Source organism: Botryllus schlosseri, chromosome 10 (genome assembly GCF_051294905.1).
Source record: "Botryllus schlosseri isolate E-star chromosome 10, Bs_hap1, whole genome shotgun sequence".
Classification (NCBI taxonomy): domain Eukaryota; kingdom Metazoa; phylum Chordata; class Ascidiacea; order Stolidobranchia; family Styelidae; genus Botryllus; species Botryllus schlosseri.
In genome coordinates this window covers 10,233,101-10,258,532 of record NC_137245.1, presented here as the reverse complement: position 1 = coordinate 10,258,532, position 25,432 = coordinate 10,233,101, and the positions used below count along the sequence as shown (strand labels likewise).

General features: G+C 41.7%; 2 protein-coding genes and 1 non-coding gene across 4 annotated transcripts in view; all 3 read right to left on the bottom strand.

Annotated features, from left to right (window-relative positions):
- Positions 1-25,432, bottom strand: part of LOC145449116 (ciliary microtubule inner protein 2C-like) — a 231,067-nt gene that overhangs the window by 70,399 nt on the left and 135,236 nt on the right. The window lies entirely within an intron of this gene.
- Positions 1-25,432, bottom strand: part of LOC145449112 (F-box only protein 28-like) — a 187,760-nt gene that overhangs the window by 151,390 nt on the left and 10,938 nt on the right. The window lies entirely within an intron of this gene.
- Positions 220-301, bottom strand: Trnas-uga (transfer RNA serine (anticodon UGA)). Its single transcript has one exon. It is a non-coding gene; the product is annotated as a tRNA-Ser (tRNA).

The following is a 25,432-nucleotide window of genomic DNA, read 5'->3' as shown; positions in this document are numbered from 1 at the left end:
GATTTCCTGAAAAAGGTGGGAAAATCCTCCTAAAGGAGGGCGTATGGTAACCCTATAGCCTATACCCAACTTCGGCTGTATAAAAGTTTCGAACTCTAGAATTTCAGTCAATGTACCGATCGCTACGTGGCACCGCCCTCACGAGAGTACGATAGGCTACATTGGATGTTCAATCGCTCATAAGTGTGTTGTGTAGAATAGAATAAATAAAAAATTCAGCGCTGCGAGCAGGGTTCGAACCTGCGCGGGAATATCCCATTGGATTTCAAGTCCAACGCCTTAACCACTCGGCCATCGCAGCTGCGGCTATCGAGGGTGCTTTCTCCTGGTGTAACCGACAAAGAGAAAATTATCGGATATGTACAGGCCTGTTTATTTTTGGATTTCTCCAAAAATAACAAAAATAGCTTAGTTTCGGATGTTTTCAAATTTTATTTTTGGAGAATCTCCAAAAATAAGAAATGAAGGTGTTTTTAGCCCTAATACTACTAGAAAATGTCACCGAAAGTATGTTATTATCATGTTTTCATGTCCTCCAACACATCGACAATATCTCTGATCTTGATCTAACTTTCCAATACTTTCGTCATAAAGTCTTTGGCCTGGAAAATGCCCTCCAAAGAAAAATCAGTGAGCGACGCACGGCCGAGACCATTCTCCCACTTGATTTTCGAGAAATCGGCTTCGACCATCGCAGTTGTGGGAAATATCGGGCCTATGTGGGTCTAAATAACCGCCGGATGGCTTCAAACTCTCTTCAATCTTCCAAGCCCTTTGCTCCTGACAAGCGCACGTAAATAATGAGTCCGAAAGTGACGTCCATTTTGTATCAGAGAGACATGGATTAGAATTGATCTTCAATATTATGTATCTCCTCCAATTGTTCGACAGCCGACCCTGGTGTTTGTCGATCAATTCACTGAGCTGTAAATGAAGTAGTCTATATATATATATGTATCACTGTTGTTTATATTATTAGAATCTAAAAGAGGAAGTCGTGTTTGTCGTGTCCTCTCACTTAGTGCCCGTGAAGTTGCACCACTTGGTGTGGTAGACAGAGCGGGTCCCTTTCATTGTCGGCAACTTATATTTTCTTTATGACGTCGATGAGCCCTGCAATGACGTTCCCGGCTGCCCCAAACTGCTGAACCTCGAACCTCGAACCGGCTGCTTCTCCTATTCATCGATGTTCCCGATAAGACCGAGGACTGCAAACCCCTGAATATCCACGAAGCTGGGTGCCTCAGGGAACTTGACAGCCCAGCACAGCACCCTCTGACATTATCCCAGTCCTTAGCTGGGAACAGAGCTCGAAGGCGTTCGACCAGGCGATGGAGCTCCTCATGTTGCTCCACAATCAGAAGGCCAAGTCCCTGAAGCTTCGTGACGGTGGTGCTCAGCTCTCCAGCTCTTTGACCATGCGATCGACGGTGATCACTTGGATACCCCACTGCGGCAAAGGTGCACAGGCCGGACCTATCCCATTCATAACCTCGAGAAGTGTGGTGCGGTGTCCAGTCAACCAAGCCGTCACCTTCTTCATTGACAACCATAACGGCTGTCAACTTGGGGCACGTACTTTTCATCTCCTGGATCAAGTTCTGTTGCCGTCTGAGGTAGCCATTCAGTCCCATGATCGTGTGGACAAAGTGATTGTTGTACAGAGGTGGCGGTATACGGCCTGCGATACAAGGTCCAATGGTGCAGCCCGCACGACACTGGCACGATTTCAACCGTACCTCTTCTTCAACCCTTGTCGCCATGCCTCTGATCCGTCTAGCGAGTGGAAGTACTTTTAGCGTTTCGGAGACCCCCTCCCTCACACACATGTTGTTTATGTGTGTGTGTGTATTTTTTTATGAGTTTCCAGGTTGTTTCAGAAGTATTTACACTGCTCTGACTCGTTTATTCCACGAAAAAACTTGAAAAAACATCATAGAAAAAAAGCTTATTTTTGGATGTTTTCAAATCTTATTTTTGGAGAATCTCCAAAATCAAAACCTAACATCCAAAAATAAACAGGCCTGGATATGTAACGTGCAAGTACAATCAGACATGGGGTAATCGTGATGACCGAAACTGCATGTCATGATGTGTCGTGGTGCGGTAATGGCCGCATACAGTAATTGCCCGAGAAGCTACATCGATTACCCTATGGTGAGCTCAATTTCAGTGCATTTTTTCAGGCGGAAGGAGGCAGAAAAAAATGTTGTTTCGGACCCGATTAAAAAAACACACAATCAGATAGCCGCCCCGACCTAACAGTATAGCAGGGCTGTCAAACACAATCCCGACAGGCCAGACATGGCCCGCTAGACGATCTCATCCGGCCAATGGAGAAATCTATTGCAGACCCTAGCAAGTATCAATCACCATCATATTACAGATGGCCCAATTTATGACCCATGTTTCACCCCATTCCTGTATACAGTCCTTTGCCAATGTTTTGCTAGTGTGACGTCATATTGACTGACGGTGTGTTATATCTAATTTAAAAATCCACTAGTGGGCGCTAGAGAGTGTCCGGAATCTGCTTTCCAGAAATATGGTAACCCTACACTAGTTCGACATTTTCAAATAATCGAAATCGCAATCGAATAGCCTACATAACAATTATATTCGAAGTAATCGTAATCGACTATTTCGCAAATCTAATCGATTTCTTTGTGACAAAACGATTACTTTTAATCTATACAAGGATCATGGCATAAACTGAACGATGAACATTCGTAAACAATGAAGATTATTGATAGCAGAAACGTCAGATTTTCAAATTTTGCACTCATCAAATTAAATATGACGATTTTCACATCAAAGCATTAATAATCAACGGCTGCTGATAAAAAAATCATAATTGAGCAGTTATTTGCATTTACTCGTATAACAGGCAGCTCGCAATATCTGCATTAAGTGGAATGTAGGCGGAATTTTACGTTCACTTATTCTTATTCTTATATGACCCTATACTTAAAACGAGCAACAATCGTTATTTCGCGTTTCTTTACTCAACATTTGGACCTGCCACTATCGTCATCCCCTCATACACCACGACAGCGTGGGATGCAGCTAGAATGAGGACCTAAACAGCACTTCGTCCACCCTTAAACGGTGGTGTTGGGCCCCATAGAGTGATCAATAAGGGCGAAGTACCCCAGCCCCCTTTTTCGCTCAGGCTTTTCGCAACAACTGGAAGACACGTTTTGGTGCGATATAGATTCGCTTTGCAGTCGCAGCCAAGCGCGCAAAATTTTTCAAGCGAATGACTGAATTTCGTCTATATTAATAGTGATTGCATATATAATATATATATATATTGTATATATATATATATATTACTATTCATTTTTGATCCTCTCTCAGCCCCGTGGTCAGATTTACCAGTTGAGCTGGGGAAAGTGGTGTCTTCGAAAATTTATGGCACGTAAGTCATAATCACTACATTTTCTGGTGGGCTCGTTGTTAAATTATACTGTATTTTATGTTCGTAATTCGTGACCTCCCGTCTTAATCACTACATTTTCTGGTGGGCTCGTTGTTAAATTATACTGTATTTTATGTTCGTAATTCGTGACCTCCCGTCTTCTACAAAGTCGAAAGATATTGGAGATAGCAAAAAGTTATAGGTAGATTAAGAATAACAAAAGAAAGACTTTCGCGAGACGCGCACAGAAATTGTCATTTTTGCACGAAGCGCATCATTTTCCTCGGTGGGAGCCCCGGGTGGCATTTGTATCGTGAGGCTCAGATTGAGAGGACGTGACCATTCGCTGCAAACATCCATCGCGGCTATGAACAATGGAACCATAAAGTTCTGGCTGAGGTCTTTCTTTGGTAGTAAACTTCGTGGAGTCACGTGTTGACCGAAACTGCATGTCATGATGTGTCGTGGTGCGGTAATGGCCGGTATAAAAATGCCTATGTCTATAAATTTTACAATGGGTACATTGGGACATAAACAGCAAATGACGTCATGACATTTCATTTATAAAGAAAGTTGTTCCCTCAGAGGCCTTTTCATCGCAATCGTTAGATTGTCTTCCAATGTCTTCAAAGGTAAGCTTTAAAAAGCCAAATAAATGTAATCGTGAGTAATTCCGATTCCTTTTCCTAAGTAATCGTAATCGTAATCGACTACTTCGAGTTTGCCCAGTAATCGGAATCGGAATCGGAATCGCATTCATGAAGTAATCACATGACAGCCATGGGGAAATCGCGATTAGTAATCGTAATCGTAATCTCTTTGTGAAAGAACGATTACTTTTTATTTGTACAAGGACAATGACATAAACTGAACATTCGTGAACAAGGAAGAGATATTATACCCGGTTAGTGATAGCACAAACGTCTGGTTTTCAAGCGCCACTGTTCATTATTACGTCAGAAGTATTAGCCTTGCTCGACATTGCGCAAGAAGAGCCAACACATGGTAAATAGATATTCAATGTACATTATAGTGTGATTGTAAGAACACCCGACATGCTGTACATTTGGTTATCAATAGCCTACCGCCAGTACCTCGCAGCAAGATAGGCTAATAATCACCACTCTGCCTAGCTTCAAATAGGAAACTTTATCTAGATGTTTGGTTTGGCTTAAATAAACGCAGTTTGACCGTTGCTGCTTGGCGAGCACCGCACAAATATTTCAAATTTTGCACTCATCAAATGACGCATTACGATTTCCACGACGAAGCATAAGAAATCAACAGCTGCTGATATATATCATGACGAAGCCGTCCTTTGCCGTTTCTCGTAACAGCAGCAAGCAACAATAGCTGTAGTAAGTGGAAGGTAAAATTTCATGTTCACTTCATCTTATTTTCTTATGACTCTACTTGAAACGGGCTCCAATCGTTATTTCGCAATCCTTTACTCACTATGTGGACCTGCCGCAATAGCAATCCGCTTATAGGCTACGCCAGTGGTCGGGAACCTTTTTCGACCGAAGAGCCATATTGATCTAATATTTCCAATTGTAACTCCCTAAGAGCCATTATAGATAACTAACCTACGGATAGATGGATTAGATGCGCATCACGTGATTCACGGTAGAATGATGCTGCAGGCGCAGATTTGTTGTCGCTTCGTAGCATGAAACGGCAATGAAATCAATCGCTACTCCCATAGATGACGACCCGAGCGCTCAAATTTAATAAACTAATAAAGTTGATCTTATTTGAAAGCTACAGTCGCGCTGATTCTGATAATATACATCAAAATCTGATCAGGGCAATGGAACCCACCTCGAAATACCGCTCAAAGTCTGAAAATCGGCATTGTTCTGAACAATTACAACCACGCAAGGACTATTGTTATGGTCATTGTGCTGCGTCGTTGCGATTGTTTAGAACGATGCTGACTTTGAAGGCGATTTGAATAATATCAACGTTAATAAATTTGAGCGCTCAGGTCGTCATCTATGGGATTAGCAATTACGTTGCCGTTTCATAATATGAAGCGACAACAAATTTGCGACAGTTTAAAATTAGTGACGTATTGGTAGCACCAATATATGGGATTCGTAATGTGCGCCATATTTTTCTGCCCACATGCGACATGCGTATGTGGAGCCAAACCACAGCGTCACATAGCCTGCCCACTGCAGGCTGTGATACGTCAGTGACGAGGGGTCAGGGGAGGAAACTGAGACAGTGCCTCACATGTCGTCAGGGATGAGCGAGGGAGAATCGCGAAACCTTCAATGATTATTGGTATTTTTTATCGATGTTTATGAATCATTAGATTTTAAACATTTCTATTACCAAAATCGCGGAATTTTCATAGTTATTGATCGATGTTCGTAAATAAAGCGAGAAAGGATTCTTAACGCACAGATGGGGCACAATGGCACATACGTACCAAGCCGCACCTGTGATAGCGCAACTCATCGTAAATACCTTAGAATCTATCATCCCATCACTGATATTACTCAAATGAAATTGTCGCGCTGATTCCGAAAATCTACATATTGATCGACTTCTAAAGTATTCGGCGTAATATAACGCTGCACACCTAGATTTTACGGCGGTCCTAGAAAGCTGCTGACCTTACAAATCAAAAACGTGGATAGCTATGGCGTTGTTTTTAATTTGAATTTGTAATTGTTAAAGTCACTTCATAGGAATTTTATTTATCGGCGCAGATCAGGAAGACGATGTGTATTTGAAAACTGCATTGTCCTACAAGCGTCGCCATTTCAAGGTATCAATCAAGGTATCGTGCAATTCAATTTAAAGGCGCGCAATGACGGGTAGATCGAATTTGCCAGTGGTGTTAGTCGCTGGCGCGACAGCAAGTTAAATTTAGGGATTTTGAAATGGGGTGTACGAACTCCTAACCCAGGTCACCCACTGCCTTGACCCCTCAGAAACATGTTTATGCTGCAACGAGAATAATTATTCGAGCCATCATGAAAATTTACTAACAAGTTGCTGCAATATTGATAAGTTTAGTACAAAGTTAAAAATTTGCCAAAGAGCCACATCTTATACCCACAACAGCCATTAATGGCTCACGAGCCATAGGTTCCCGACCACTGGCCTAGTCCCAGGTGGACCTTCCTATCTTTTCATTGTATGGCAATCTTGTGGTATATTGATTTGATGAATTTGCTATTATTAAACTAAGCTAAACTGCTTGGAATTGGATTTCCATTTATAATCTGGAACAAGATTAGGATTTGAAAGCATTAACTGCGCTCATAACTGGTCTGTGACGAAAAAGCAGGGTTGACTCGTTTCGCACCATCCTATCATTAGGATAATTTTCAACAATAATGAGACTTGTGTTTCGGATAAATCCTAGTCATTACCGGATTTGCATATGATTGGGGATGAACTATGTATTTAAACTTCAATATGAATCCAAAACCCGGCAATGAATTTGAAGTTACAAAAATTAATACGCTGAACTGTGTTTGGTCTCAAGCCACAATACCTTCAAGAAGAGTATATAGGCTAAATCTTCGTAAAAATGGATGACAAGATGTACATCTGATTCTCTTGGTCATTCAAGGCGACAGGAAGGAGTCAACTTTGCTGATTAACCTATAGGGCAATCCGCTCCAAAGACTACGAATGATTGGCCTGAAGTCCTCTCCTACTACATAGCTGTTCCCACGACGTCTAAACACAAAGTTCAGACAACAGATCGGTGAATGGCAAATGATGAAGAAGATCACCAGAAATACATCCGAAATATTGAGACCGAACACTGTTTCATGGGAAATTAGGTCAAGGTGGATGTGGATTTTAGATAAATACCTCTGACTTAATTATACTACTCGACTGTAATACATGGTCGGAATTGACAACATAACGAAACGTGCCATCATACGATCGCCATCACGTTCCCGTTTACATAGCAGTGTTGGCATCAAGTCACTACCATCGAGTCACAAGTCATCTCGAGTCAATGCCAAGTGTTACTCGAGTCAAGTCAAGTCAATCGATTTTCGAAGTTGACTCGAGTAAAGTAAATTCCCTCGATTTTTTTGGGGTGACACGAGTCAAGTCGAGTCAGGTCAAGTTAAGTCACAAGTCTAGTCACAGTTTAAGTCAAATCGAAAGTCAAATTCAAGTATGAGGAATGATTCGAAGTCATTGCATTTTGTTAGCTGTTTAAAACACAGATTGATTCGTCATTTATTTTGAATGAAATAATGAATATAAAGTTTACCATAGATTCAAAAAGACGTTGTAGCCTATCGCTCACGCATACGCAGAACCGGAACTGCTAATAAAATACGAGAGTAACAGTATCAGCCGAAGTATAGAGGATCGAATACGAAACCTCGAGAAGCTGGAACAAAATGATAATGCAATATACAATGAATATACTACGCATCCGTGAGCTACAATCCAAGTCTGCTCCTGTTGACGAGGCATAGACTATATTAGCTTGATCTAAATCAGAGATCTCAAACTCCAATGTGCTTTCGGGCCAATTTCCTGCGTTTTGATGGCGCCGCGGGCCGCAGCACCAATAATAGGGGAATTCAATGTAGTTCCGACCAGACATGGGGTGATTACTTTATGATTGTAATCGATTGCGATTAGGATTACTTATGAATGACGCGATTACGATTACGATTACGATTACAGCAAAATCAGGAAGTAGTCGATTACGATTACGATTACATTGGAAAAGTAATCACGATTACTCACGATTACAATTATTTTGCATCTTAGAAGCTATGTTGGAAGACAATATATGGATTGCGCTGAAGAGACCTAATGATATAACAAACTCCCTTTAATGGAGATGCGTCAATTGCTTGTTACGTCATAATGTACCCATTGCCCATTTTATAGGGGTCAATTTATCGCGCCCAATGATTTGCATTCTTGCAATGCCATAATTACCGCAGCCCAAATTTCCCAATACCGTGGGGAGCGAGCTCGAAGGGGATTCAAAAAGTATTTCGTAAACCAACATAAGTTATAGAGTATTTTTGAGAGATCTAATTAACTTGAAAATCCTCTCTAGATCAGTGATTCCCAACCGCGGCTCTGAGAGCTCGATGCGGCTCCGAGCTAGCCTACTTGCGGCTCCCATTGACGTTGGAAAATCCAACAAAAATATTATAAAATCAATTTAGAACAAACAAAAAATTGATTTTCAAAAATTACACTTGTTTGGCTTGAAATCTGGAGTTAAAATTAAGGGAGGAGACCAATTCCTTTGCTGTCGAGTAGCGATTCTCTACTCAGCAACGATTTCGTTACTCAACTCAAGTCAAAAAGTATGCTCACACTCAAATGCGTTTGGATCGTCACTCAAATTTAAGTCTGCTCATCGTCAGACTTAATTAAGTGCAGGTGGTGTCGCAACACGTTTTACAAAGGTATCTGACCATCAAACCAATGGATCATTTGACTTGATTGGTAAGTTCAACAGCCGCATTGACGGAATGAATGCTTTTTTCCCCATGATGAAAATGTTTTCAAGTCCTATTGTAGTTAATGTCGCCACTGACCCTGTTAATTTACAACTTGAGTTGCTAGACATGCAGTCAGATATAAAGACATGATAATTTGTTTGTGCGTCTCACGAAAGTTTTTCTTCTAGTCTGCTACGCTTGAGCCACTACAATATCGTTTGATTATATAACAAACCGGAGGTCACGAATTAACAACATACACTAAAGTAATTATAACAAGATACCAGAGGTTATAATTATGAATTACGTGCCCCAGCTCTACATGTAGGTAATTCTGTGGCGAGATAGCGCTGTGGTATAATCCACGGTTACAACGCCATTGGGTTGCGGGTTTGAGTCCGACCGAGGTCGACTTCAGAAATCCTTTCCAAGTGTTGGAGGTTTATCTAGGCTCCTCCTCGCCGCCTCATCCGCGTAAGCGGTGTCTTACAATAAGCCTAGAAGTGGGCCGTGCTACAAGTCGGCAGATACGGAATCAAAAATGAAGAAAATCGGCCTGGTGTAACTGACCGTAGTAGTCGACAAACACCAAGATTACCTCAAACAAACAAACTCTACAGGTGAATCTTACCATCGGGGGCTGAGAGAGGATTAAAAATCAATAGTAATATAATGCAATTATTGACGAAATTCAGTCTTCAACTTGCGATTACCCCCTATGGGGGACGAACTGCTGTTTTGATCCTAATTCCAGCTACAGCCCATGCGAACATGATATATAGGCCCATGGCCATGGCGGCAGGTCCCAATGTTGAGTAATGATTGGCGCCCGTTTCAAGTAGAGTCATATGAGAATAAGACGAAGCGAACATAAAATTCTGCCTTCAACTTCATACAGATATTGTACTGCAAGCTGCCGTTACGAGAAACGGCAAAAACGGCTCGGTTTTGATATATATATATATCACCAGCTGTTGATTTTTACTGCTTCGTCGTAGAAATCGCAATGTTTTATTTGACGAGTACCAAATTTCAAATATTGATGTACGTACGTACTAGATAGGCCTACTGCTCGCCAAGCAGCTACGGTCAAATTGCGTTTACCTGAGCATAAGCATAACCAAACATCATCCATGAGTTACTATTTTAAACTAGGCAGAGCGGAGATAAATTATCCTGCTGCGGGGTAGTGGCGTGTGGAAAGTGTTGATAACCTGATATATAGCACGACGGGTGTTCTTACAATGACACTAATGTGCGACGTATGTACAATTGTACATCGAATATCTATTTAGTGTGAATACTTCTTACGCAATGACGCGCAAAGCTAATAGGCTGCTTCTGACGTAATAATGAGCTGTGGCGTTTGAAAATCAGACGTTTGTGCTGTCACGAGCCTGGTTAATAGCTCTTCCTTGTTCAGGAATATTCCGTTTATGTCATAGTCCTTGCAAAAATAAAAAGTAATCGTTCTTTCACAGAGAAATCGATTAAATATGGGAAGTAGTCGATTACGATTACGATTACTTCGGGATTTTTTCGAATGTAATCGATTGCGATTACGATTACTTGAAAATGCTGTAATCGTCGTAATCGATTACGATTACTAATCGCGATTACCCCATGTCTGGTTCCGACTAGGCCTCATTTGACGAGACCCTGCAGACTGACATTTCACACGTATCTTGAAAATGTGATTTACTATTGTGAATTCATGCTCGGCACGAAAAAAATGACATTTTAAAATATTTGAATGAAATTGTTGCTGTACTTGACATAGTTGCTGTATATTTAGTTGTAGACACCATGCGAGAGTGCAAATGCATCACGACATCGTAAAAGCTGTCGCGTAAGAATTTTGCATAGCTAGCGGACATTTGACGTGTCACAATTATAGGTAGAATATTTCAGAATTTTACGGAGATTGATCTGATATCAGAGCATTGGAGCAGTACAGCCTAATTCGGGTTTCGGGCATACTCCTGATAACAAGACTATATTGATGATGTCATTACCAAAGCCAAATTAAATCAGTGCTAGATTTACCTTCGAATATTGGAACAGATCTATAACAACTTGAATATAATAATTACAGTACTGTGCCATAGCAACAGAATTGTCTAAGTATTCATTGATCTTGCACTGCGTGGAAACTTTTGAAAGTGGTGTAATAGTGAAGCTTGATAAGGAGTTTCTGGCTTCTGGAGTAGTTTTTGGGCGAATTTCCAGTTTTCAAATTAAAAAAATATATTTTGCAGTTAAATATTGTCGAATACTTTGAAATCCAAAATACCGTCGCGGGCCGCACAAAATGATCTCGCGGGCCACGTGTTTGAGATCTGTGATGTAAATCATACAAAAGTGTTGGTAAAGGTAAGCACTGCGCACTGTTAGAACTTCGAAGTCTGAGGAACAGATGTACATTGCTATTAGATTAATCTACTACTAGTATGACAACGTAGGCTGTAAGCTATGATCAATTTATTTGTGAAGCGGTATTGCAAACAATCCGAACATTCACAACATATAGCGATGTATATAGTCGACACCGATCACTTGATGGCTTGAAATTGACTAGTCAATTTTTATCCGAGTCACGAGTCAATCCACATTTCTGAAACACCGCGTCAAGTAAAGTCAAGTCATTTTGCAAGATGACTCGAGGCAAGTCAAGTCATGGGGAAAAAGTTGACTTGTGTCTGACTCGAGTCAAGTCATGACTCGAGTCGTTCCAAAACTGTTACATAGTAGGCCCTACCTTTCAAAAAGGTCTGCGTTAATGCAAACCAGAACCTTTCAGGGATTACGACTATTCCTAATCAACACAATGACTCAAACGCGGCCTTCGGATTCGGCCACGACTAGGTGGTAAAATGAAAATGACTCGACTTGACTTTTATATCAAAACTGTAAAAATGAGTGACTTGCTGGCTACAACCCTGGGCAGAGCACATTTGTCGTCCATATTACCGACGAGAACAGTTCGACATCGTAGGTATAATATTGGCAGATTATCTTAAAATACCAGGACCCTTTCCATAAGTCTAATCCCACCCACATCAATTAGAAGAGATTAAAGACTATAATTGGAAATGATAGTGACCTCGCAGAGAGAAGAGTCAAAACTATACATATATCATGCAATCTTAGTGAATTTTCCATGTAGATGTGTTATGCATTCTCAGATCGCCGATGTTCAAGTAAATAGCCTATGTGAGTTCACGAAAATGCTATTCACTACGGATCGAATTTTTCTTGTCGTGAGATTTTTTATTTCACTACTATTTGTTGCGAGAATCGGTGAATCTGCGAGGATGAGAAGGGTTACCACAAGGACCGTTAATGTAACCGAAAAGCCTGCGAACATTACCGAGGCGGCAGAATTGAACGAAAAATTTCATCTTCTGATTCCAGCGGTTAAACCAGACTTCTCCAAAGGCAGCGAGGAATCGAGGTACAAACGATGGATGGCATACAACTACTTTTGATCAGCGAATTGACTCACCTTTAAGGGATGGCCTGGTCCACATAAGACATGATGCAACGCACCAAAACAAATTATTGAAAAAAGAAAGACACTTAGGCTTGGTATGGTGATTTAGTATTACAGCCTTAAAGTTTTCTAGACGTTTACACAAGCATACCCGTTGGTTGTCTGGCCGCCTGTGATCTAGCAAGTACCAGAGAATCACTATAATTGCATGGCACGATCGCATACCGACACGTTTTTATGAAAAGTTTTTATAAGATCCGCATCAGTGTTTCATAACCTTGTCGTCAGCGCCCCCCCCCCCAAGAAGTGATTTGGATTTTGAAGGGAGCGGAAACGCTCAGGGGGGATATGGAGGCGCTGAAGAAAAATGGCGTCGCGGTAGAGGGTGCAATAGGGATTTATGATTATATAGTTGAACAACAATTCTATATATTCATGAGTTCTCATTGTCAATTATCATTCGACAAAATCGGTCAAATCCCAGAAATTTTCACGCACTACGCGCGAAATATTTGCCGACGATGTTTGCAATATGATTACATGGTGAATAAGTGGTTTATTATAGCTCATGGAAAATTAATTGCGCATACTTTTAGATCGCCAATTCCCCGTTAAAATACTCCTGTCACGCTATTTCGGGTTATTTTTCACAAAATGTTTCGAATTAGATAGTTTATCCCGCAGCGAACAGCGTGCCGAAATCGAAGAAAGAGGCACTGTACCACTTTTAAGACTGAGAGCCCTTTGTACGCAAAAGATGCTTTGAAGCTTTTTGGTCAAAATGATTACCTAAATTTGTTTGCATTTGAGAGCTACAAAATTAAATCTTCAGAATATTTCTCCATCGTATCCTAAGGAATGATAGTGTTTAGTGTGATCCACAACCTCACATGAATGTTATATGGATAATATGGATTGCTTTGTTTGAAAAGCATTCAGATTAAAGTTAAAACTATGGGTGCAGTACTAAATTCAATGTGAGCATTCTGAGCAAGCATATATCTCTACCACAATCCCAGTGGATTTAACATAGTCCCACAAAGCAATAAAATAAAACCCATTAACTTTCCAGTATTACCAATCGCAGATGTGAATTCGAGATGTATACATCGGGCTCGAACCAGATGGTATAAGAGCCCGTACCCGATGGTTGTTGTAACAGCCTTGATTCGATCCCGAGTATAGAACACAGAGTTATTATATCGTTAATTAGTCGAGTGGCTCTCGCGCGCGATTCAAACTCGAAATACTTCAAATAGTAAAATACCAACCCGAAAAAAACGACCGGACTTGGACCTCTTACCCACTGTATTTTTAGTACAATCCTTAAAATGTGGAGGGGGGGCATACCTAGGCAATTTTTGAAAAGGGGCGCTGGAGGAAAAAAACTTCAGAACCACTGATTTACATTGACGAATGTAAATAAATAAATTGATTGGCAGCTTGTCCTAATCCGCCGGATGTATTTTAACTTAACCTGAAATCTGGTCTTTAGCGGGTACCATTATTACATGAAAATTAATATATTCTTCTTACAATCGTCATGACTGGGGCGATTATCTTTAACCTAAAAAACCTAAAATTTTGTTCTAAAAATTTATGATTTTTATATTTTGACGTAATTTTAACATATGAAAAACTAACGTATTCAATTTAAGCAATATTATATAAAATTCCGACATTTATTGCAGTACAACTAGAGATATTCTGCTATATTTAATGATAGTGAGTCAGTCAATCAATCATTTATTGAAACTTTTACGATACAAAAGAACACGAAGATTGCGATATAATCAAAATCGTAAGAACTGCCTGTCCTTAAGAAGTGGCTCGTCAAGAATAGATATAGAACAGTAGCAGTAGTTGACTTTCAGAACTGAATTTCAGCGTATATTGCTCGTGACGCACTCTGATGCTTCATACTGACAATGTTGTCTACATCGCAGTTGTTCATCTTGAGGTTTTATTTATAAGACCCGATATCCACGCGAACTTGTTTCCAATTCAGATTTGAGATGCTGGAGTGAGCTTCTTTAATCGTATATTGGAAGCTGTCAATCATTTTGCGGGAGAGATTGATACCATAATCCTCGCAGTGAATTAGGACCTACGTTTCGATATGTGCTGATCACCACGCCATATCAACCTAATTAATGTTCCCTAAACGGCTTATATGATACACAGTAAGTTGGCAATGTACTATATACAATTGTGTAAAGTAGGGTAAAAGGCGTAAAATGCAAAATGAGAAGTTCCCAGACAGTGCAATTTCTTCGACACAAAGGCAATTCGGCTTGCAAAAATATTTTGACTGTGTTCGCAATTACGGTAATTTTGACAAAATTTGGACTTATTTGGATATGTCAAGCAATAATCGCCCTTACAGTCATGACTTGACATTAAATGGGATGCCCTGTAAAAGGGAATATCAAATCATAGTGTCCTATATGGTCTGGAAACAAGCAAATCTCACGGCTCAGTGAAATTGGTTCACGCCACACTTTCCATTTGGTCAAAAGCAAATTGACGGTAATTTTTGACCGGCTTGCCGAGCATTAAATTTGATAAAACGGGCATCAATCGAAACCTATCACGGTGTTGACTGCAAAAATATAAATTTTGTTTTTCTCGTGGTCCTGGAACCCCCAAATCAGCCTCGAATGTTGAACTGTAACGGAATTTGGTATTGTGACGTAACGAGCAGCAGCGCAAACCGCAAGCAAATTGGACATTGTTGCGCAACCGATTGAACATTCACACTGTCACTCTCATGTGCACTTGCTCCTGAGCTGCTTATACGGCATGGTTGCGTCACAATACCAAACTCCGTGATAGTGCAACATTCGAGGCTGATTTTATGGGGGTTCCAGGACCACGGGCAGATTACAATTTATATTTTCGCAATCAGTACCACGGTAGCTTTCGATTGATACCCGTTTTTATCAAATTTAATGCTCGGTGAGCTGGTCAAAATTACCGTCAAATTTCCTTTGACCAAATGGAAAGTGTGACGTCGACCAATTTCCCCGAACCGTGAGATTTGCTTGTGTCCCAACCATATAGGACACTATGATCAAATACTAAAAAGCGTCCGTCCAAAATTTCCATTTCCCCTGCACGTCTTTAAACTCCACTGAATTGAATACAGGGTAAAATGAGATAATTTGTACTTGGAACTTACTTTCTCTATTGTCGAACATACACCGAAGAAATGTCCTTTTATGCTTCAGATACCATAACGACCTACCGCCAGAATGGGGCCGAAAAAAGCGGAGAGCAATACCCGCTGATAACGAAAATGAAAAGGACCTGATCCACGGTTAATTACCCCGGGAAAAGGCAATGGATCGCAATAATCTCTAAGAACATATAAGGACATAGTGGAATCCGATCACTAATGCAAATGATAATTCACTTTTGGAACTGAATCTTTGAATCCATGTATGTTTAATCATAGAATTCGATAATTTAAGCGCTCGTTTTCCTGACATCAGGACGAAGATACTTTTGAAATGTTTACCATGAAGCGAGAGCTCCGTTTATTGCGAGCGAAAAGAGTAACTGACACGTTTACGCGTCAACATGCATGCATTGGAAAGGGATGCGGAAGCATTCACAAATTGCTAATCAAATAATCCACACGATCGACGAGCGCGCCTTGTAGATCCGCTACACCATCCCCCTCCAGCGACGGGAATCCTCAGCAACCGTAGCGAGATGGAGGATGCCTGTTGCGTTTCGATCTTCTTGCATTTTGAAAATCGCACGGGTGCTCGATCTCACTTGCTTGCCGAGGTGGTCTGCCCCGTCTTGCAGGTTGTGCTACTTCCCCTGGTTCATTTAAATCCATATACGCCGGCTTTAGACGATCGACAGACACCACTTCTGCTCTGCCGCCCATGGATAGCGTAAATGATTTCGCTGATTTCTTCAGAACCTTGTACGGTCCGTCGTAAGGTTTGGTCAACGGTGGTCGGTGTGCATCCTTTCGAATGAAGACGTATGTGCATTCTTTCAAACTTGGCGGAACTGCGGTTTTGACCGTGCCGTGTCGCGACATAGGACGTGGAAGGAGGTTGCGAATCTTCTCCTGTAACGTTGGCAAATCCCGATGTGCGCTCTCTCCTGAAAAAGAAACAAAATCGCCCGGAACCGTCAATGGAGCAGCGTACACAAGTTCGGCCGAAGAGGCGTCCAAATCCTCTTTGGGTGTTGTGCGGATGCCCAAAAGAACCCATGGTAGCTCATCCAGCCAGTTTGGACCGGTGAGTCTCGCCATAAGGGAACTTTTCAAATGCCTATGGAAGCGTTCCACGAGGCAATTGGCTTGTGGGTGAAAACTGGTCGTTCTGTGTAGGAGAACGCCTAATAGCTGATTGAGTTGTGCCCACAAATGCGAAGTAAATTGCGGTCCCCGATCGGAAGAAATGTGTGCTGGAATACCAAAGCGTGCCCCCAGTTGGCGATGAAGGCCCTAGCGCACGTTAATGTTGTCGAGTCCTTCATTGGTATCGCCTCCGGCCAGCGAGTGAAACGATCTACCACTGTCAGCAGGTACGTTTTACCTTGTGACATTGGCAATGGTCCCACGATGTCAATGTTTACCGATTGAAAACGAGAAGTTGTGGGTGGATAATTCGCTAGCGGCGCCCGAACGTGTGTGTGTACTTTAGCCCGTTGACACTGAACACATTGTCTTGCCCATATTCCGACCTCTTTCTTCAACCCATGCCATACAAATTTTGATGCCACCAGTTTTCGGGTTGTTCGAATCGAAGGATGCGAGAGTCCGTGAACAACTTCAAAAACTTTCCTTCGCCAAGAGCGAGGGACTACTGGACGTGGCGTGCCTCTCGAAGTGTCGCAAAGTAAAGTAAGGCCGGCCGTTCCAAGCGGAACGTTTTCGATACATAGATTTGATATTGCAGTGCGACATGCTTGTACCTCCGGGTCAAGCTGTGCTTTCGCCATTGACTCATAATCAAAGTCGAGTAATGGGCTCTGAACGTTAGAAATTGCAATTCGTCGGCTACGCGATTGTTTTTCCCATGAATGTGCTGAATATCTGTGGTATACTCAGAGATTGCCGACAGGTGACGTTGCTGACGCGCCGACCAAAGGCTCTGATATCTTAGCAAATGCAAACGTCAGTGGCTTGTGGTCGGTAAAGGCTGTAAAAGTTGCGGCCCTCAAGAAAATACCGGAAATGACGAAAGGCAAGGTGCAGAGCCAACAATTCCCGATCAAACGCACTGTATTTGAGCTCCGGTGGTTGGAGGTGCTTACTAAAAAACGCTAATGGCCTCCAGCGTTGGTTTATGAATTGCTCCAAGACTGCGCCAACGGCGTATTGCGAGGCATCGACCGTCAAAGCAGTCTTTGCCTCTGGTAAAGGATGATGGAGAAGTGTGGAGCTGGCTAGAGCTTCCTTTGCTTTTACCATTGCAGTATCCATCTCTGTTGTCCAAAGTAGCGTTTTTGGATTTCCAGAAAGAGCGCCATAAAGTGGCATCATGATTTTCGCTGCCCCAGGTATGAACCGATGATAGAAGTTGATCATCCCCGTAAATTCCTGAAGGCCTTTTACCGTTGTGGGCCGGGGGAATTTCAAAATCGTGTCTACCTTTCCGGGCAGTGGTTTCGCACCGTGATTATCGACCCGGTGGCCGAGGAAATCTATGGCGGGTTTGCCGAACTGGCATTTAGCGATGTTAATGACAAGTCCATGTTTGGATAGCCTTCCAAAGAGCTCTTGAAGATGTCGTTTGTGTTGTGCGAGTGGTTCGCTCGCTACCAAGATGTCGTCGAGGTAGACAAAGACAAAATCAAGTGACTGGCAAACCATGTCCATCATTCGCCGAAATGTCTGCGCTGCGTTTTTAAGCCCGAATGGCATGCGTAGGAATTCGAACAAACCGAATGGTGTGGTGATGGCTGTTTTCGGAATGTCATCAGGGGTTACGGGAACCTGATGGTAGCCCCGCACCAAATCGATTTTAGAAAATACATTTGATCCCGCGAGGCGCGCGGTGAAGTCTTGAAGGTGTGGAATGGGATAACGGTCTGGTTGCGTGGCGGTATTAAGACGCCTGTAATCTCCACAAGGACGCCAGCCTCCGGAACTTTTGGGCACCATGTGCAAATGGGAGGACCATTGGCTCGAAGAACGGCGGATGATTCCCAGCTCCAACATCTTATTGAACTCGGTCTGTGCGATGGCGAGCTTATCAGGGGCAAATCGCCTTGCACGTGAATGAATAGGCTGTCCTGTTGTTGAGATGAGATGCTTCACGTTGTGCTTGGGCTGTACATGCGTAAAATGCGGGGTAATAATCTCGGGAAATTCAGCTAAGATTTGCGCGTAGCAAGACCGGCCCGTACTGACAGAATTAAGACCAAGCGAATCGTGTTCACTAATACGAAGAGGAACGCTGGTCAGGGAATGCAAATGAATCAGGCGACGGTGTTTGACATCAACCAGCAAATCTTGCGCCCGAAGAAAATCTGCTCCTAGCAAGGGCTGAGACACGTCAGCCAAAGTGAATTCCCAACCATATTTGCCGGACGGAAAAACCAAAGAAAGACGCTTGGTCCCGTACGTACGTACGTATGATGCTTCCGTTCGCAGCCGTAAGGAGCGGACCAGAGGTTTTGTGTCTCCGTTCGAGCCTGGTGGGTGGGAAAACGCTTACTTCCGCCCCGGTGTCGGCAAGAAAAAGTTAGACCTCAGGTCTTGCAGGTAAAATAATTTTTTGCCGGTTGCCCCGTTTACTGCGGACAACCGGCTTTGTCGTTTTCCTGTTGCCAAGCACAGGGAGGGCAGCATTGTCGTGCTTTCTTACCAAATCGTCGATGGTAGAAGCAGAAGTTTGAAACCGGCTCAATAGTATAAGGGAGGGTTACGTTGCTTAGAAATAAACCGTTTTATCCGTCGTCTGAAGAATGTTTCGAGAGTCCTAATCAGAGCAGGTCGTATATATGAGACCCACAACCGTCTTCGCAGAATCGATATTTGCGATATGTCGCCATCCTTGCTGCAATTATACCAACTGAGAGGCTCTTCAGTCTTCAGTACTTATGAATCGATTCATGAGGAACATAGAAGCTATAATCTGGTGAATGTGTTGAAAAGTTTGTTGTTGGAAGTATATGAGTAAAGGCTTCTCTACACGGCAAGTCGCCGGTCCGAACCAAACCCAACGTAATCGTGGTTTCTATCTACACAGTTTGCTGTCTCCGGTCCGATGGACCGTGATGTCGTGTTTGCGCAGTCTAGCGGATGATCAAACTTAGCTTATCAGTCGACTTTGTAAGTGCGCGCAAAATGGACACTGAAGAAAAGCTCGTGTTAACTGTTCAGGAATACCTAGGGTTACCATATTTCAGCAACCCAAATTCGGGACACTCTTTAGCGCCCACTAGTGGATTTCGAATTGGATTATGACGTCACACTAGCAACGTTTTGCTCATAAGACCCGAGGTTGTCACGGTCCGGTTCACGAGTATGTGGCTGTGTGTTGCAGTATAGAGTCATACTCTATAGTTGCAGAGATGAGCATGGATTAGGATTAGGTTTTGAAAAAACAGGATTTGTGAAATTTTGTCAGATTTGAATTGGATTTGGATTAGACATTTTTTTCAGAACGGATTAGGATTTGGATTGGATTTACCTAGTTTCTGGGAGATTGAAATGTCGTGAGGCGAATGGCGACAAACTTTATTCAGATCAGTTATTAATGTACTTATGGTTACTAAGTTATCTTGGATCAAGTGAATCGTTGGTTGTGAAAGAAAATTTTCGAATCCCTCCATTGCATAAATTAGTATTTTTTCTGAATTTCCAGTTGGAATCGGATTAGGATTGGACATGGACTTGAATATGAAAAAGTTATGGATTAGGATTTGGATTTGAAGGTTCGGATTTGGATTGGATTAGGACATAGAAATTTCAAATCCGCTCATCTCTGGTGTGTTGTGTACAGTGGTGCCACAGCCACTCCTAGTGCGGTTGCCAGTAAATTCGCCCCAAAGTAAATTCGGCCCGTCGAATTCGGCCCTCGGACACTTTGACCGTCGGTGAATTCGGCCCTCGGTAAATTCGGCCAGGGCCAGAGTAACAACAACAGTAACAATACCATTATCTAACCTGAACCATAACCTTAATCCTAACCTAACCCTAATCCTAACCCTAATCCTAACCCTAATCCTAACCTAACCCTAATCCTAACCCTAATCCTAACCTAACCCTAATCCTAACCGAACCCTAATCCTAACCTCATCCTAACCCTAATCCTAACCTAACCCTAATCCTAACCCTAACGCTAATCCTAACCCTAAACCTAACCCCTAACCTCCAAATCACTTGATAATATTATAATTATGTAATATAATACACATTATTAGTTCGTAATACAATTTCACACAATGTTCTCCGAGGGCCGAATATACCGATTGAATTCGGCTGTCGGTAAATTCGGCCCCGTAAACATCGGCATATATATATACATATATATATATATATTTATACGCATACCCTGTTCTCCAAATCACTTGATAATAATATAATTATGAAATTAATTCACAATAATAGTTGGTAATACATTTTTATAAAAAATTCTCCGAGGGCAGAATTGACCGAGTAACCAGTGAATTGACCGGTGAATTCGGCCGTCGGTAAATTCGGTCCCCGTGAATATCCGCGCTATCTCCCGTGATTACGCGATCTACGCATACCCTGACATCCAAATCACTTAATAATAGTATAATTATGTAATTAATTCATGTTAACGGTTGGTAATACATTATAATACAATATTCTCGGTGGGTCGAATTTACTGATGTAATGGCCGAATTTGCCTGGGCCGAATTTACTTTGGGGCGAGTTTACTGGCAACCGTTTTAGCACTAGATCTAGTGTTTTTTCGGTCGTCCTAGTGTTCTAGTGTTTTTTACGCACAATTTTGCTAATCTAGTGTTTTTCGGACATTGTGCAAGCAATGAATATCTTAACATTAGACTACTAAATTATACGCCAAATTTATCGCTAATAAGGCGACTTGGTGTCTCTGGATGTGTTTGTTTTCAACAATTCTATGTGGTGGTGCAGTAACAAGCAATTATTACGTAACAGGGTGCGCTGTGAATCCGTGCTCACTGCTCATGAGCGAAAGTCTTGGAAAAATGAAGAGCGATTTCGCTCTGATATTCTGTCGTGACTTGTTGATAAACTTGATGATTTGTCTTGTCGGAAGAATCGGCTGCTTTGACAAATTCGCAAAATGAGCTGCAGGTCAATGCCCTCCAACAGAAATTTTACAAAAATTGAAATCCGTGCCCAATGGATTCGGTGAATCAGAATTCCCTTTACTGGGGAAGCTCGTGACAAATCTCTTGGCATTGCCACATTCCACTGCATGCGTGGAAATGAAGTATGCTGCACAGGGCTGTTAAAAAAATTCCTTCAGATTTCACTTGTTACTTGATAAAATTGTTAGGTTCGATAATAAAACGCTGTACATTAACTTAAGCTCCATTTCAACCAGTAGAAGCGAGATTTGTGCAGTAGAAAGTTTTGAATTTATGATTAAAAAACGAAAAAATTAAATTTCAAAATTTATTACCGATCCCATAAAATTGTTAGGCTGTCAGTAGAGATGATGCACACTAAATTCGGTTTAATTCCAACCACAAGAAGTGAATTTATTTGCAGTAGAAAAATTTGGATTTGAATAAAATAGTATTTACGGTGATCAACTCTTTAATTATTTATTATAAAATCATGGAATTAGAAATTTTTCTACTGCAATAACTTCGCATTGCACATGGACACCTCCCCATTGTTTGGTTGTAGATGCACGGCAGTGAGCAAGATACCACACGAAAGATACTTATGTTTGATGGATGGTGTACAATCGAAACATAATTTTTATGATGCCGTACAATTTGAAAGCGACAATATTTGATTTTTTCTTACTCTGTTGAATTCGTTTCATTAATTTTCGTTGAATAATCATGCAGTATATCATACATTATGTATCGAATTCATGTGTGGAACACTTCTTATCTATGGATTTGTACCTTGGTCATCATGATTACTTGGTAACGGCAAATATTTCCTGCAATTTACTAATCTAGTGTTTTTTTCGGCAATGTGTTTTTTCACGACATAATCTAGTGTTTTTCCAGGAACCTAGAGTGGCAACATTGGTTGTGTAACCGGACCGAAAGCACATGTTTTAGCCCCCTCCCGCCCAAATAAACAATGATTTTGAGCCCACACTATGGGGTAATCGATGCAAATTCTGGGCGACTCCGCCTCCAATTTGAAAATGTTCCGTGGCCCAGATCAGAATTTTACGAGCTTATTACTAAAAGAAGTCAGCACCTTTGCCCAGACTTACTCACGGACTATTTTGGAAGCTGATTACGTTCAACACTGGAAATACTACTTTCGTGTTCAGCTACAAATCTATTGTAAATAGACGAGCTTATTATCGGATTTATTTTACAACTGCCACCAATTACACTGGCCAACGAAACCATTTCGTCTTGGAAGGTTAGTATGATTTTAGGGTATATCAGATCTCGAAAATGGCATTTGTTTCCGCAAATCGGCCCGAGTCTTCAAGATATCACCTAATTTAGACAAATTTTGTTTTATTTCAATCTATCTATCTAAACTAGGTCACTGAACGAATATGCTGTGCTGCATAAATCCATTTATTTCCTTATATCCAACACAAAAATGCCCCATTTATTCGTATTTTCATCGGATCCTCCAATCATATTGTAATTTGTGACACCAAGCTTCCTATACGTATAAATGTGCATACAATAAGTCAGGGGTCGGGAACAACCTTTTTCGTCAAAAGAGCCATATTGGTCCAATATTTGCTGTTGTAATTCCCAATGAGCCATACGACGATGCCAACCAACTTTTACGTCATAATTGAATATTGGTGACGTCATGGGGTACGATATGGACGTTCCCTGCATGGAATTCGTTATTTGATGTCACTACATCAGCACTAATCGATCTGGTTGCCAAACATTTAGCCAGAATGACTGTAGTAGGACTCGAGTCGCGATTTTCTGATGACCCGATTTGACTCGAATCTTTTTATCAAAATACGGAAATGACTCGACTCGAGTCAATATGTGTAGATTGACTCGACTTATTCTCGAGTTATTGCGCATGACTGGGATCAAGTCATATGACTCGAGTCTCCGATGGCCAAGTCCAACATTTCATTGTAATTTCGAAGAATAGTAAAGTAACCACACTCTTGGTATTTCGCCTAGAGATACTGGTACTTGTAAATGCGACCAGAAACTGTTAAAAGTGAAGAAAAGTAGCATATTTCAGGCGCAAACCATTCAATATCACCAAACAGAGTTATAAAATGGCTTGGATTGCACTAGATTCTGAACTTTCTTTTATCACACTTTGTCAAACTATAAAAGAAGTGACGCAGTTAACTATAGCTCATGTCTTCGTATTGAAGATGCAGTATGGCACGTAGCGTGAAATAATAGAATAGCGATATAATAGGGTCACCATATTTTGGAGATCTGAAAAAAGTACACTTTTCAAAATTTTCAGAGTGATAATGCTGGAGTAAAACCTGGAGAAATTCATGAATTTTTGCCGCGTTTGTTGTTGGTTGACCAAAAAAAGGTCATCTTTCCGGCTGAACTCCCGATATACCGGCTTGGAATGAAATTTTCCGTTGGTTGACTAAAAAAGAGGCGGAGGTTATATGTCTGGCTCAAGGCCCGAAAAACCTGCCGGACCGTTACTTGAGCGCTGAGTTCCTATATCTCAGTCCAATTTCCACGTATATTCAACCAGAATTTTCAAACAAGAGGTCATTTAGCCGTCCTCTCAGGATACGACACGACACGACACAGTCAAAACCAATGTGATTATTACAACAACACGACTGCTCCCTTCAACACGCAAAGACGTTCTCCCTGCACTCCAACAAAGTAATGTAGTGTACGAATTTAAGTGCCACTGTGATTGTGGCTACGTGGGAAGAACGTCAAACCGTCTGCAGGAACGCATAAACCAGCATGTCCCCAGATTTATCAGAACACGTGCATCACGCTCAGTGAAAAGCTCACCCTTAACTCATCCGCTTAAGATTGGTGGTGACCGAACAAAGGCCATTAATTCTGCCATCGGCAAACATCTGTTAGATAATCCGATTTGTGCGAATAATTATCGAGACGACCGTTGGGCGGGGCCGTTCACAATTCCATTTGTGTGCCTTGGAGTCGACTTTCATCAACATACACCAACCAAAACTCTGTCAACAAAAGGAGTTCGTGTACCACCTAAAAATAGTACATTGAACGCTTTCTCCTTGATGCTGGTGACGTCATATTTTGTGATACGATTGTTGATATACAATGTTCTTTCCAATTCGCGATCTCTACTAGTTGCTGACGTCTGACGATTACCCCTGACGAGTGCCAGTCAAAAATATTCGGGTTCATTTCAATATGAATATACTATTAAAAAAAGAAAGAAAACGCATTACTCTATCAAGTAGGCATATGCCGGACCCCAATTGTGGAACAGCATCTCGCCGACTAGGCCTATCCGACAGTCGTCGAACATGTCCGCATTAAAGTCGAAATACAAGCAATTTCTTCTAAATGAATATATAGTCAGCCTTCAGGATTAACGGACCACGCGACCTAACATCGACATCGCCCTCCGCCACATGCCACCTTATTTTGTCGCTTGCGTCTTTACATTCGCTGCATTACTTTTCATTCAGAGTGCATGCCTCTTCTTTACTTCGCCTAGGCCAAGGTGGCGGTGTCAGATCTTAAAGGCTACTCCAAGTTGTTTCGACACCTTCCTATCTTTCCATTGTATCGCAGTCTTGTAATGTTTTGAAACGATGAAAATATTAATAAACCTGATTGATTGATCTGTTGGGGGGGCTGCCACTAAAACTGCACTCGAGCCACTGCAAAAACTACAACATAACGTTGCCTACTCCGTATTATAGCTAGGGCTCCATAGGGGCCTGGTTGTCCATCCAA